General features: G+C 39.8%; 1 protein-coding gene across 2 annotated transcripts in view; it reads left to right on the top strand.

Annotated features, from left to right (window-relative positions):
* The window catches only part of LOC134527243 (ribosome quality control complex subunit TCF25), a 361,743-nt gene that overhangs the window by 324,305 nt on the left and 20,881 nt on the right, over window positions 1-16,557 (top strand). The window lies entirely within an intron of this gene.

The following is a 16,557-nucleotide window of genomic DNA, read 5'->3' as shown; positions in this document are numbered from 1 at the left end:
GAGAAACGTAAAATACAAAACAATCCGATCGTAAGAAAACAATAACAAAAGGGTATATTCAGTTCAAAGATTAATGAATGCACCAAATATGAGATCTGTGCCTTGGTAAAGCGCATGCACCATTTTCATAATCATTGCAAGTTTGCGCCACTAGTCTTGCTTGGTGCTGGCCACAGATGCTACTAGCGAAGTGCACAGTCTTCTTGATACTATCCATATCTATGGTGCGATAAGTTATTTTCTTACGTTTGCAAAGGTAAACAATGAATGTTTTTCAAAATAAAAGCATTAATTTAAACATAATTTATCACGAGGAATATATCTAACAAAAATATTTGTGAATTTTAGGACTTTTCCGCTTCGTAAAAACGTATGAAACAGGAAATTAATGATTTTATAAGTGTATGGTCCGGGAAAGTAAACCATTGTAAATATAGTAGTACTTTCGGCAGGACCAAAATTAATCGGCGTATGACACAGGAAAATGTATGCAACGGGAACGTATCATCGAGGTTCTACTGTAGTTGTATTTTGTACGATGGCGACTCAAAACTTAATTCAATACAAATGAACAAGCATTCCGGTATCGAAAAAATGTATCGAACTTACAGTTTCGATACTCGATACTTTGCGATACCGTCAAATATCGAAGGTATCGAGGTATCGAAGTATCGAAAATCCCATCACTACTAAAAAGAAATGAATTTGGAGAATTTCATCATTAGATGAAGCAGTTGCATGAGGACGAAGCCAAATTTATGGATTATTTCAGAATAAATACAACTCAGTTTGATAGCATTCCCTTGAATCAAAACCCAGCCATTGTCCCTGAATATCATGCTTTCTATATTCTTCCATCATTTATTCCATAAACATGGATATTTTCGTACTTCTTCAATAAAATTTTCCATTGACATAACATTTTAAAGCAAAAACAGAATCACAGCACAATTCCACACAAAAATATATGTTTTTGTTTATCTGCACATGCGTGAAGCCAGCGACGTTTTAGAAAAAATAGCCATGAACAAAAAAACACTTGGTGATGTCGCCAACATAGGGAACATAGCAAACACTGCTTGGTGTGGCCATTGACATCAGAGATCCAGCTGGCTATATTTTACTCGCCTAGCAAAAACATAGAAAACATAGCAAGTGTAGCGACCTTTGTGGCTGTAGCTTTAGTTAGATTTGTTATTTACTTTCTAGCTATTTACGTTTTCATGCAATTTATGCAAATTTCTTAAAGCTGCATTGAAATATCCATTTTCTGTGTGTTGAAATGTAAATAGCTGGAAGTATATAATTTTGTAATGAAAGGCTTGCAGTTTTTCACAGATTTATAATAGATTAAACAAATTGGGTGGTGGAGGGGGAGATCTATTTAATTGCAAAAGTAATTTTTTTCTACCACAGCATTAATGTATTGTATGAATGTTCTGTAAAAATTTTATTTATTAGTAGTACAAGGTAGTACTAGTAATAATAATAAGAATAAGAAATAGTAGTACAGTGGAACCCGGCAATTATGTTCCTGCGAATAGCGTTTTCCCGTCAATTAAATCATTTTTTGCTTGTCCCGCCATTTGTCCTATGTTTACAATACTTTACATTCCCGCAAATCACACGGTAAAATCAAATGCCTTCCCGTGATATACACCGTTGTTACGTTGTTACGTGTTGCCAACCGCAACTGTAGTAAGAATACATAGGTATTCCATTTCGATTCTATCGATTCCTCGAACAGAGTATCGTTCCGTTACGTACATGCATATGTGCACTACGTCGCAAATGGCAATTCGAGTGCTTTTATTGTTGCAAAAAAAATTTCGTTCTTCAGATCGTTCCATGTAGTGAAAGGAACACGTCCGCGTAGCACATACATGTTCAGTTTCTTGCTCCTTGGCAAATGTTGGCAACACTACTGCGAACCGCTGTGTTCGTGTGTTGGTTTGGTACCAGTGATTTTGGGCTTTATTTTTGTTTACCTTGACATAAATTTTCGCGCTTTATTGACACATTCTACAGATAATTTATTCACGTTTGTGATTAAATTTTCACAATATTCGTGCAATGGCGAGTGGTCGTGAAAGAAACGCTTTAACAGTTGAGCAAAAATGTAATATTTTGAGGCAGTTTGACAACCTCGTTGGATCGCGTGTGGCCTTAGCCAAGGCATTGGATATTCCCGTGTCTACATTAAACACAATTGTTCGTAATCGAACATCCATCGAACATGCCGCAGAACAAAGTGACCAATGAAAAAAAAAATCAAAACTGTGAAGGTGTCCAAATACCAAGAACTGGACGGGTTATTTAAGGAGTGGTTTGATGCTACACAGGCAGCAAACATTCCAGTGGACGGCAGGTTGATTTGCGAGAAAGCAACACAGATTGCAGATCGCTTAGGCATTGAGTTTACCCCCTCAAATGGTTGGATTGATTGGTTCAAAAAGAGATATAATGTTGTGTACCATACTGTTTGCGGTGAAAGCAAAAGTGTTGATCTGGGAACAGTTGAACACCGGAAAAACACTTTGCCAGATGTGTTGAAGGATTATCACTAGGGACACCTGTTTGTGGTGAAAATTCTTGGTTGATTTCGTAAATTTTTTTTGCTTTTTTTGGTGTTTTTTTTGTCAATTTTTATCTCATTTCGTCACAAATTTCGCTAAATTTTAGGTTGAGGAAAAAATTGTTAGCGAGAGTACTAAAACATAACAAGGCTTTTTTAATATAATAATACACATGCTGTACAATTTTCTCATCGAAAAAACCATAAATGATGCAACAAAAAAATTAAACACCAGTTTCTTAGTCAGAAAATGCTAACGTCATCATTAATTCCATGTTACAGGGCTTTAGGTTTACTCTCTTGTCACTCATTATGTTCCCATACATTGAGAAACTCCTTTCAATATCTATGTTACTGATAGGAACCCACATTGATTTTAGTGCAGCATTAACAAAGTCAGGAAAATCACACTTGAGTGAAAGCAACATTTTAACTATATCAACATCTACATCATCTGTCTGGCGTGCATTTACAACAGAATCCCTAAACTGTAAGTACGGCAGTAAACACTCAGTTGGTGGAAGTTCACACAAGATGGGTATATTTTTCATGGCTTCGTGAATTTCATGAATTTTCAAAGCCAATTTCAAAATATTTCTGGGATCAAAAAGTTTACCAAGACATGAAACAAACTCCTTGGCACTATCGGACGCAATCAAATCATCCAATTTTTTAAGACACTTTTCTCCTACTAACTTTAACTGAGATGTCAGTTGAGACTCACTGTGTTTGGATAACTTTGTAAGTAAATCTGATGTTTTTAGGAAAAAGAACCCATCTTTCAGTAACTGAAACATTTTTCTTAGGTCACAATAATGAGAGGAAAGGGTTGGTGCCATCAGAACACTAGAACTCTTGAGATACTCACGTAACTTGCAACTTTTACGGCAATGTTCAACAAGACAATATATCTTTCCAACTTCACATGCAGTCAGATTTTTGAAGTACAGAACATTAGCACTTTCTTCTTCCAGTGATTGCAGAAACTACCAGATCATGCAGATAATCATTTAGATACTCCACACTCAGAAACCAGGAATTCCACCGCGTAATCACAGGGATAGGAAAAAGTTTGGCTTTCTGTGGCTGATCTTCATACTTATTTCTTAAAAACTCCAAGTAGGCATGCTTCCTTTTACGTGTGTTCAGAAAAACATGCTTTGCTTGACAGACACAGGTATTCAACTCAACCAGTACCACAGACCTAATATTCCCCACCAAATTCAGTTTATGTGCCCAGCACTGTGTGTGCACCAACTTCTCAGAAACGGGAATTCTGATTTCCCCAATACACTTGGTCATGTAGCGTGCCGAATCTGATGTTATTGAAACGATGTTGCAATACCTGATTTCCAGTTTCTGCACAACATCAACAATGGTTTGTAAACATTCAGTAGCATTAGCATTATCTAAAATTATCACTCTCCCCCCCCCCCCCCCCCCTACATAAAGTTTTTGAGCTGAAGCATCTCCACACAGTAACACTTTAATAATTACCATGAAAACACACTGCCCTTTATTGTCTGTGGTTTCATCACACAGAATGGAAACCCTCTGGTCTTTCACAGCTGCCTTGATTCGATCTTCTTCTTTTATTATTTTGGGGACATAGCCCTCTCAGTCGCTTTGCTGTTGGTAGATTTCCGGCACCTACATCTTATTTTAAAATATTGTACATATTATGCCACTTTTTTTTAGTGACTTGCATAAACGAAATAACTAGAAGCCCAACCACTATAGTACCTACACAATGTCGAAATGAGCAATACAATTGTAGGGCAAAATCTCAACTTTAAAAGGTTACACACTTTTTTTTAGAAGTAAATATCCCTACTACAAATAGCTACTGGTATAAATAGAGGCAATATTGTTACACAACATAATTTTCTTAACTCTTTGATCAGCTATTTACAGACGCTCCACAAGTTACTGCCAAACACAAAAAAGTTATTTAAAAATATCTTTAAAAATCACGTCGACCTACCTTCAATGCACTTATTCATCCACTCTCTGAGACTAGGATGATAAATTTTTTCGAGCGGAATATTAGCCTCCATGAATGCTCGCGTCGTAGATAAAACAAATTCACGTTTATCGTGTTTTGCCTTTTTAACACCAACTACCTGTGCTAATGAAACTTGTCGTTTGATGCCAGTAGATGACGATGCGGTTAACCTATCCTTATTTTTTTTGTGCGCGACACTATTCTTAATGTGTTTGAGACACGTGTCTTTTCTTTTCCACTCGATTCGTACATTACAGTATTTGCACATCAGTATTTTCTTTGCCTTATCAAAAATGTAAAAGCCGTCATCTGCAAATTCTCTTTCACGGTCACATATCGTTACAACCATTTTCAACGAACCTCAGCAAATATGTATCTGACTTCAGTACCTCGCCGTTTGTTGACTAACAATCCCGCGAAAAAAATAAGTCTTTTGTCGCTTTAGCCAACTTGACTAAATTAAAAAGTGCGTAATATCGCATGTGATAATTTTAAATTGTTGAGTTATTTGCGTTAACGTATCGGACTACACTGGGTATGCGCTCGGTACAGCGCCAAAAATTGTTTTACCGTCGAATTTCATGGTCGCGCAGCTGAGAGTGTAAGTGTAACCGAACAAAAGAGCACTCATTTTTCGTGAGAAAAAGTGAATTTCGTAATTATTTAGCAATTTCGCGCCGCGCGAAAAACAGGTGTCCCTAGTTATCACCCTAAGGACATATTTAATGCCAATGAGACCGGGTTGTTTTTTAATGTACTCCCGAACAAAACTTTAAATTTCAAAGGAGAGAAGTGTCATGGGGGGAAATTGAGCAAATTAAGACTGTTTTTTTGTTTGTGAATTCTGATGCCACAGAGAAGCTGACTCCCATAGTTGTTGGGAAATATTTAAAACCTAGGTGTTTTAAAGGCATCAAAACATTCCCAACAAAATATTTTGCCAACAAAAAGGTATGGATGACTGTAGCCTTTTTCAGTTCTCAGCTCCATGCATTATATGCCAGGATGGGGGTGCAAAACCGCAAAATTCTTTTGCTAGTTGACAATTACCCAGCCCACCCTAAAGAAATTACACTACGTAATGTAAAAATTAGAGGTCTTCGGGTAGTGGATTTTTAAGTCGGGTCGGGTCGGGTCGGATAATTGCACAAAAAATTCGGGGTCGGGTCGGGTCGGGTATTGTCTTTCTAACATACCTGATGAAACTGGAAATTGTTATTGCAAAATGTTTTTAGTGTATCTTAAATACACTTTAAAAAATTAATAAATATAAGTTAAAACATTACATCAAATTACAAAACAAGCATTGCTCAACATGAATTTTTTTTTTGCAATTCAAATAAAAAACAACCCTATCAAACAGTTTTTACTTAGCCTAATTTTTGATTTTGATGCAAAAAAACCCAGTTCTTCTACATGTTCTGCTGACAGCCGTTCCCGCCTGTGTGTCACAACATTGCTAGCACTTGAGAACACACGCTCACTGGATACTTCTGTGGCAGGTATTCCCAAATAATGATTTGCTGTTTTGGCGATGCTTGGAAAACGGCTTATTGTAGTTAAAATGTTGAAACATTATTTTAGAATTTAAAAACGTGTTCAAATCAGCATTACAGTAAAACCTCGCTCGTACGGCCCCCGGTTTGTACGTACACCTTGTGCCGGAAATTAGGCATTTCGTCACTTTTTTAATTTATTCTATAATTTTAAATTTTTTTTTGGGGTTTCCATTTTTTTAATTTGTCTGGTGGTTAATGGGGGTGATTTACTTTTTGTTAGGCCGGTGTACGCCACCGATTTAAACTTGGTGCCAGTGGACCGAAGCCCCTTCCCAGGGGGCCAATCTGATATTTTGCTGTCTAATGTGGACATGGTCAGCCCGGTTGAAATTTCTCTCGCCTGCAGTCACGCCCCGAGTTTGTAATTTTAATTCCCTGCATGACCAAAACTGCTTTGAGCAGCTCCTGGGCTGCAAGCTGCTACCTTGTAGAGGCCTGCTGAGAAAAGCATGTCTCGTCACGAAGCAGTCTCCAGTGGAGCTGCGTTCCCACCTTAGTGGCTATTTCTGCCCCCCCTTCCTCTCTCTCCTCCTCACTTTAGTTCTGAGAAATTAAGCTAAGAGCAGTGACCGGACGGGACGATGACCTGATGCAAAAACCTTCTCCCGGGTCCGACAGACACATCCCTGACATCTAGCGGCAAAAAAAGTAACCGCGGGCCTGGTCGCCAGCGTGCAGAGCTTACCCTCATGACACCTGGTGGCAAGTCTGCTCACCACCTCAAGTAGTTCCCCCTTACGCCGCTAGAAGGCAGCGTCGCGGTGCCATAAGGCACTATGCTTTCCTCTCGCGGCCCGGAGAAGTCGATTGTTCTTTGTTTTCGTTTCGGTCCGGTAGAGAGCGCGCATGTCGTGTTGTTGCCACGACCGCCTCGGACTCCTTCGGAAATTTTCGGCTTAGAACCGAACCTACCCCCTCCTTTGACCCGGGGCCTTACCGCCCGATTTAATTAGGGGTTTTGGCCGATTGCGGGGCACTCAGCCCTCTGACCTCGGCTACTGACCTCGTCTCACCTACGTCCTCTGCGCTAAGAGGCTTTTTGCGGGAACGGTGATTTTCGCGTGCACGAGAATGTAGTCAGTTTGCTTAAGGGATGTGATCCCGTTTGTACAGTAGCCAGGCAGAGGTAGTTTTTAGAAAAGTCATGCGTAGTTAAATTTTTATTTCTTCTTATTTAATTCTAAAAATTCCGGTTTCGTCCGCGCATCCTGATTTCTCGGTCCGCGGCATCCTGATGGCGCGAGACACCTAGTGAGCTCCGAACTCTACACCCTGGTTGGTGAGTAATTTTTTTTCTTTTCCCCCCCCCCCCTTTCCCGTTTGTTGGCCTTTTGCGCCGACGGTATAGGACTGTCTGGAAGCAAGTCTAATTCGTTTTGAATTTGATTTGGGTTTCAGACAGGGTCGAAGTGCTGGAGAGAGAAATCGCTCCCAGCTCGTGGTCCTGCACCTCCACTGCGGGTCACGTTAGAAGAGAGGTTTCCGCGACCCGACGTTATTTTTTGAAGACCCGGGTGGTAATGTGAAATCAACATCCCCCCCCCCCCCCCCCCCCCCCCCACTTTCTAGCTACGAACTACATAAATCAAATGAATAGCCTACCAGCGAACAGTGCTTTCCTCAAGAATATGTAGAATCAACAAAACTAATCAGCGATGTAATTGTTGGGACATTCAAATTTGGTGCAATTTTTAAATTTTAATTATGTAATAATTTTTGCTAAGGTGTAACATGTACTGTTTTAATTACTCCTGGGGCGCCCCCTTTAACTTTGTTATTTACTAAGATTTTTATTGTCAGGTTTGAATAATACGAACACAAAATTCCTTAATAATAAACCAGGGAACCTATAGACCAAGCTACTTGTGTAGTGTTAATTTATTAAGATATACCTTCTTCCCTTAAAAGATCCATACTCCTCCCAAGTTGCTTGTGTCAGGGAGATCCAAATTATCTTGTTCTCCACCTCGTGCCACCTCTGGTCAATTACTTAATTTTCTTATTTTTCTTACCCAGCAAGTTTCCAAGGCTCTTTTTAATTAATTTAAAATAATTCAACTTTGATGCACGAGGGGCGTAACAATTGGTAGCAGAGCATGGTTTGGTCTATAGGCATACCTAAATCGAGTAGGCATGCCAAAAAAAAAAATAATAATAATAAATATAAAAAAAAATTAATTAAATTTTGTTTTAGCAAATTTGTAATAATAACATTGTGAACTGATCGCTGATACACCCGGTAGTTATATTGCTTTTCTTTTTTAAAGTTATGTTTGAGTTTTAAAGTCCCGTGCGGACTTAGTTAGCGCGCAGCGCGAGACGTCGCCCAGCGGCCCACAGCTGTTACAGACAAAACAACCCCCCCCCCCCTAACCCTCTTCACCCCGCCCGACGGCCGGTGTTATCTAATCTAGTACGTGTCGGCACGTTCGTGCGGACTCTCCCCCCCCCCCCCCTCCCCCGCAAGCCCCGGAGGTCGCTTACCTCTGAGAGAGACGCCCACAGACGTACCAACTCATACGTCTGCCGGTAATAGTAATAATAAACAGAGCACGTTGTGTGTTCGACCAGTACTTTGTTTACTAATGAGGCCCCCCCCCCCCCCAAAAAAAAATAAATTACTATAATGTCCTTTCGGACTGTCGTGTTTGTTTTATTTTTGTCTCTCTGCGCTTGTGCGCGCGCCGCCATGTTATCTCGTCACCTCATGACAGGGCCGCCAACTGCGCGGAACCCACTCTCCTCTCCTGTGTGCTCCACCCACGTGCCACGTATTTTGTAAACAAACTACCCATGCTTGTATGTCCTAATAATATATTATTTTCATGTCACCAAACCAGGCACTATATTTAATCTATACTGCACTTAATCTAGCAGCGAAGGATTTTCTTAATCTAGGGGAACTTAAAATATAACTTAAATATTTTATATATGTAACTTATAACAATATTGACTATACAAATAATAATAATAATAATATAATCGGGCGTATAAAAAAAAAGTTTTTCACCGAAAGTAAGCACCTACGAGGTGACTAGCCTCATTTTATATTTATACTAATCACCGAGAGTGGTGAAATCCTTTTCAACCTCAAACGAGAGGTCCCCTAAATTAATTTGGGTATGTTTGAGCATCCCGTTTCTAGGCTAGCACATTCGAGGTAATATAAGATATTTTAATTTTTAATTTTTTTACTTACGTAAGTTCAGTCTTTAAGATGCTAATTGACGCAAAGAGTTGTAATTTTTTTACTCAGAAATACCTCTCTGATATTTTTTGAATCTTCATGAATCTTTTTCCACGATTTTATATTTAATTTCTGATTGCGTTTCTTTTTTTAATAACCATAATTCGTAAAGTAAGCAAGAATAATGTTTGTAGTGTTTTTTTTGTACTGATGTTGCGTTAATACTTTTACATGTTTATTTCTTTATTTCCCTTGCAAGTAAATGTGATGTACAGTGACGTACATAGAGTCTGAGCACTGAAGCTGTCACATCCAGCCATTTTTTTTTTCCTTTTTCTTTTGCATTCTACCCCAAAGTTATATTTCTTTTACATCGTTATCGATGAGATGCTTTATTTAAGTAAGAGCTACGTGACTTCCAGACGGCAAACTGGTTTCTTTTATGTGTTTTTCTAAAATAGGAGCTAGGTCAAGCTAGCCAACGAGCGGCGCAAAAGTTAGGGTCCTCTGAGCCAACGAGCCATGACCAAGATCCTCTGAGTGAAAAATCTCATGACCATTTTCGAGTGTGCTTTGGGTTACATTCCCACCACTCATCTTTGGACGGCCTATGTTCAAACCCCCTCTCAGGCAGTGCGAAGCCTATCAGCAGTCATGGAAGATCTAACTGCTCCATTATAATTTATCCCTTTTTGATTTATAATTGTTGGTTTATTGAATTTTACATTTCTTTAAATAATTTAAATTTGAGTGCGAAGAGTCCATCATTTATCGTTTTGTTTGCAAAATCTTTTAAATAATAAATATTAGTTAATAATAATAAACATCAGAGTGGTATGCACTGAAAGTTCTTAATTTATCGAATATTTAATATTTTTAAATTCATTAATCTCTACGGATCGTTGATCTTTTGGGGTTTTCATCCCCAAATATTTAAATTTCCGCCAAGGGAAATCCACCTTATGCCATGTGTTACTCTGGGACTGAGGCTCTGTTTCGCCTTCGAGCAAGCAGGAAATTCGACTGTCTTCTCCATCGCCTGACTGTGCAGGGCTGAGTCCCAATGCCTTCGGCTTCTTATGGAAAGACTATTGTACAGGGGTTTACATTCCCACTTTCATTATTTTCAGGGGTAAACAAATCCCCACCTTTCTTACCTGGCACCCGACGGACCAAGTTCCGGTTCCGGCCCAGTGTTTTAGGCCCGCCTCACAGCGCCCATGTTTAGAGTTTTTGTCACGTGACACCATTCCCAACATCTGAGATCAATTTTCCTCATGACATAATTCACCGTTAAGGGTAATTTAATTTATTATAATACACATTCGATGTGATCAACATATTTTTTTTAAGTAGTAGGATACAGGCGAACCTGGTTACTCGCCCAACCAAAGAATACCTTTGTTGCAGTTATTTTTTTCCTATATGCTCCGCATTCAAGCGGGGGAGTATGTGCCGGAAATTAGGCATTTCGTCACTTTTTTAATTTATTCTATAATTTTAAATTTTTTTTTGGGGTTTCCATTTTTTTAATTTGTCTGGTGGTTAATGGGGGTGATTTACTTTTTGTTAGGCCGGTGTACGCCACCGATTTAAACTTGGTGCCAGTGGACCGAAGCCCCTTCCCAGGGGGCCAATCTGATATTTTGCTGTCTAATGTGGACATGGTCAGCCCGGTTGAAATTTCTCTCGCCTGCAGTCACGCCCCGAGTTTGTAATTTTAATTCCCTGCATGACCAAAACTGCTTTGAGCAGCTCCTGGGCTGCAAGCTGCTACCTTGTAGAGGCCTGCTGAGAAAAGCATGTCTCGTCACGAAGCAGTCTCCAGTGGAGCTGCGTTCCCACCTTAGTGGCTATTTCTGCCCCCCCTTCCTCTCTCTCCTCCTCACTTTAGTTCTGAGAAATTAAGCTAAGAGCAGTGACCGGACGGGACGATGACCTGATGCAAAAACCTTCTCCCGGGTCCGACAGACACATCCCTGACATCTAGCGGCAAAAAAAGTAACCGCGGGCCTGGTCGCCAGCGTGCAGAGCTTACCCTCATGACACCTGGTGGCAAGTCTGCTCACCACCTCAAGTAGTTCCCCCTTACGCCGCTAGAAGGCAGCGTCGCGGTGCCATAAGGCACTATGCTTTCCTCTCGCGGCCCGGAGAAGTCGATTGTTCTTTGTTTTCGTTTCGGTCCGGTAGAGAGCGCGCATGTCGTGTTGTTGCCACGACCGCCTCGGACTCCTTCGGAAATTTTCGGCTTAGAACCGAACCTACCCCCTCCTTTGACCCGGGGCCTTACCGCCCGATTTAATTAGGGGTTTTGGCCGATTGCGGGGCACTCAGCCCTCTGACCTCGGCTACTGACCTCGTCTCACGTACGTCCTCTGCGCTAAGAGGCTTTTTGCGGGAACGGTGATTTTCGCGTGCACGAGAATGTAGTCAGTTTGCTTAAGGGATGTGATCCCGTTTGTACAGTAGCCAGGCAGAGGTAGTTTTTAGAAAAGTCATGCGTAGTTAATTTTTTATTTCTTCTTATTTAATTCTAAAAATTCCGGTTTCGTCCGCGCATCCTGATTTCTCGGTCCGCGGCATCCTGATGGCGCGAGACACCTAGTGAGCTCCGAACTCTACACCCTGGTTGGTGAGTAATTTTTTTTCTTTTCCCCCCCCCCTTTCCCGTTTGTTGGCCTTTTGCGCCGACGGTATAGGACTGTCTGGAAGCAAGTCTAATTCGTTTTGAATTTGATTTGGGTTTCAGACAGGGTCGAAGTGCTGGAGAGAGAAATCGCTCCCAGCTCGTGGTCCTGCACCTCCACTGCGGGTCACGTTAGAAGAGAGGTTTCCGCGACCCGACGTTATTTTTTGAAGACCCGGGTGGTAATGTGAAATCAACATCCCCCCCCCCCCCCCCACTTTCTAGCTACGAACTACATAAATCAAATGAATAGCCTACCAGCGAACAGTGCTTTCCTCAAGAATATGTAGAATCAACAAAACTAATCAGCGATGTAATTGTTGGGACATTCAAATTTGGTGCAATTTTTAAATTTTAATTATGTAATAATTTTTGCTAAGGTGTAACATGTACTGTTTTAATTACTCCTGGGGCGCCCCCTTTAACTTTGTTATTTACTAAGATTTTTATTGTCAGGTTTGAATAATACGAACACAAAATTCCTTAATAATAAACCAGGGAACCTATAGACCAAGCTACTTGTGTAGTGTTAATTTATTAAGATATACCTTCTTCCCTTAAAAGATCCATACTCCTCCCAAGTTGCTTGTGTCAGGGAGATCCAAATTATCTTGTTCTCCACCTCGTGCCACCTCTGGTCAATTACTTAATTTTCTTATTTTTCTTACCCAGCAAGTTTCCAAGGCTCTTTTTAATTAATTTAAAATAATTCAACTTTGATGCACGAGGGGCGTAACAACCTCGGTCGTAAGTACAGATTTTCGAGAGAAAAAAAAAATTGCATATGAAAAATTGTAAGAACGTTAAAGTTAGGAAATTAAAATACAGTCGCATCCTGTAGCGTTCAGAACAATACGGGCTACTTTAGACATACGCATTTCGCCACACTAAAAATATTAAAAATTAAAAAAAAGGGGGGCGGCAAATTGATGTAAATTACCGTCAATAGCGCGCCGTGCGCGGAGAAAGGTCATTGTACTCGATCAGCTGTTGCTACGGCGCGGCGTGGCCGCCGGCTGGCTCTCTCTGTTCTCTGAGCTGCGCATGCGCAGTACGCTCCGCCCAGACTCGTGACCTTCCATCAGCAGCCAGCCAATAGATGCGAGCTTAGCGGAAAAAAATATAAGCTCCACCTCCCGTGTACCAGTTATGTCCAGTTCTAATACCAGTTTATTGGTATACGCACCAGTTTTCTCGCTGCCGTGACGTGTTCAAGTTTACGTCCATCTTGATGTCTTGATACCAATAATTAATTATTTACGATCCCCAGAAATAAATGGTTAGTATAAAAAATATGCGTCAACTGTACAATACTTCCGAAATTATAAAATACGTATAAAACAGTTACCAAGACTCCGCTCATTTTATCTAGTGAAGTTTATGTCTCGTACCAGTATTTTTCGGCTAAGTTGTGACATAAAAACAGTATCAGACAAGCAGCCACGTAATATTTCCGACATTCCTGTTACGTTTATACATTCGTGAGTTTACGTTTTTCCCTCGTGCATTTTAGATTGTCTGCTGCTATAATTACTAGGACTTTTACACGCCTAGATTTAAATTATTACATGTTTAGAAATAAAAACAACTTTCCATGTTTTAAAATATGTATATTTTGCGATTTAAAATGTTCATTGCCGACTATAAACGTTACGTTTTTCACTATGTTTTTAGGCCTACTAGCTAATTTTATCTAGACTTAAAAGTACCCACGGTATTTTTTTTTTTATTTGAGCAAATATATTGTGTGTTCAGCATTATATATAGACACGGCAGGTCATTTCCCGTGGCAGCAGGACACGGCAACGGCAAGTTAACCAAGATTTTTTTTTTCTTTATTAGACATCCGACCCGAAAATTTTCGGGTATAAAAAGTGCCCGACCCGAGCCACGGGTAATTTAACTACCCGAAAAATACCCAGAAAGACGGGTACCCGCCGACCTCTAGTAAAAATAGCTTTCTTCCCTGCAAACTGCATAAGTGAACTTCAACCCCTTGTTTGTTGAAGTATAGGAAGCGACTTGTGCAGAAGGCCATTACAATGCTGGATTCAGGAGAGGATCCATCCACAATGCATATCAGTGTTCTAACTGCTCTGTATTATATAGCGTGGGAATGGTCAGAAGTCAAGTCTGACACGATCATAAACTGCTTCAAGAAGGCTGGATTTTTAACTGAAGGTGAAGTTGCTGCAACCCAGCCAGAGGCAGCCCAGCCAGAGGCAGCCAACACACTACAGGTTCAGCCTTCAGAGTGGGAGACACTCAGTCCTGGTGTCACTACTACTGCTGCTGCTGCTGCTGCTGCTGCTGTGGTCACTTCAGAAGTGCAAACACTGGATGACATTATTGACCAGCATTTGCAGGACAAAGAAGACGTGGAAGAGGAGGATGACGAGGATGAGCCAGTACCAGCGTGCAGCCACAGTAAGGCACTACAAGCTTTGGACACTGTGAGAAGCTATTTAGCCAGTGTCTCTGGAAGTGATGAGGTGTTTCATCACTTGAATAAAGTGCAAACTCACTTTGAGGGTGTCAGTATCAAGTCTAAATGTCAAAGTAAAATATCTGACTTTTTTAGGAGGCAGTGATTGATGTTTCTTTTTTAGTTTTTTAGTGTACTACTACAGTATACAGTACTAGATGGTGTGTTTACACTATACCTTTGTATTACATAATGATGCCATGGCTACGGTACGTACGTCTAACAGCTGAGAAGGGTATGTCGAAAATTGAAAATGTTTAAATTTAAAATATCAAGTTGTTAAATGTTAGGCCTATAACATATTTTTACTTAAGTTTTGAGATTGCCATTAACCACTCAAGTTAAATACAAACAAAAATAATACCTATAGTTATTGTTGTAAAACTTTATTACAGCAAGCGTTGACTTAAAGAATTATACATATCTTCATGAAGTTTTTAGTAAAATTTTACTTTCCCCTCAATTACACTTTCCCCCAAATAACACCATTTTCAGTTTTCCCTTTGAAAAGTGTAATTCAGGGGTTCCGCTGTAAATTGTGATAACCAAAAAATGCTGAAAAGTATGTCAATGAATCATATAACACCCAAATGCAATTTAATACATCATACTTCACCAAATAATTAGCATGAAATAAATCAGCATTTTAAAACTTAACTCAAATTACAAAATTACATTTTCTTAATATATTAAATTCAGTGAATGCATTTTATTCAGCATGATGTTTGAACCAAAATATATAATCAGAATGGATGTACAAGATTAAATTTTACTTTACTATATTTTAACTCATTTTTACATTCTGACATCCCTACATTTTTCAAACACACAAAAACTGGGTGATATATTTTTTATTCCAAAAAATGTGTGGCCTAGTCATGATAATAACAAATTATTTATTGTAAAATTGCATTATGTATTTGCAGCTTGGTTGAATGATAATCCGAGGAAGCTGCAATGTTGAGTGTCTAGAACGAAAACACAAGAGAATGAACCTGTAACATAAAATAGGTATTCCCTTCCAATAGGGAATGTAGAGAGCTGTGAGTGTATTCATTTGAGTTAGGGAAGTCCAGGTCTATGAAAAGATAATTTATTTTATAAATCTCATTAGGTAACATGCAATATTAATGCAGGTACAAAAATGCAGGTGCACAACACATGAATTAATACTTGGTACAATTTCTGTCACAAAAAGTTGAGCGTGTATATCAGGCTTACAACACCTTATGATTTCAAGCCAACGTGCTACAAATTCTAGCCTTATCATTAGGGCCTTTATTAAAAAACACACATGCTACCTCTGGGCGTTACACAAATGATATATATGCCCAATGGGGGTAATGCAAATACATTATTGATTAAACATGCTGCTGTTATATGAATTGTTTGTATCAAACATGCAAAGTATACTCATATGACATGACGCAGCCAACGTAACACGTAAGTCTTACACCTCGTGTAATGCTAACTTAAGGCATGCAGGAGCACACAAATTTAAATGCAAAATGCAACAAATGAAATGACAGAACTTACAAACAATTAAAAACATGAGACGACGCGTTGACTACAACTAGGGCGGCAGTAGAGAGGCAGTTAAACCTAGCCCTAACACAGTATAGGCCCGCACAGCAAGTGATGCATAAGGCATTACTGGGGGTAACAAACCAAACAACAAAACACACACTTAAGCCCACCATTAAGGGCCCACAATAAATTAGAGGTGGCCTATGCCGGTGTGGCTTCTCAGACGTTAACATTAATCACGCAAACCAGCCAAAAGTGATTACAGGGAACAAGTGGGCATGCAAACCACACAGGCTAACAGTACGCCGATCGGCGAGGCACTAGATGTTATAGCCCATATTCAAGTACAGTAAAACCTTTTTGTTGCGACCCCATTTATTGCGACCACCTCTCTATTACAACCCGATTTCGAGGAACCGTGAAAAAATTGCCGAAAATCGGAAGAAAATCGTACAGAAAATAGTTTTCTTGTGGTGAGTAGCGTGTTACTAGGTTTCTCTTGCCGAGTGCGGTACTGCTGTAGGTAGCGCAAA

This window comes from Bacillus rossius, chromosome 1 (assembly GCF_032445375.1).
Source record: "Bacillus rossius redtenbacheri isolate Brsri chromosome 1, Brsri_v3, whole genome shotgun sequence".
NCBI lineage: Eukaryota > Metazoa > Arthropoda > Insecta > Phasmatodea > Bacillidae > Bacillus > Bacillus rossius.
Note: the sequence above shows the minus strand (reverse complement) of the source record. Positions and strands in the feature narration are given on the sequence as shown.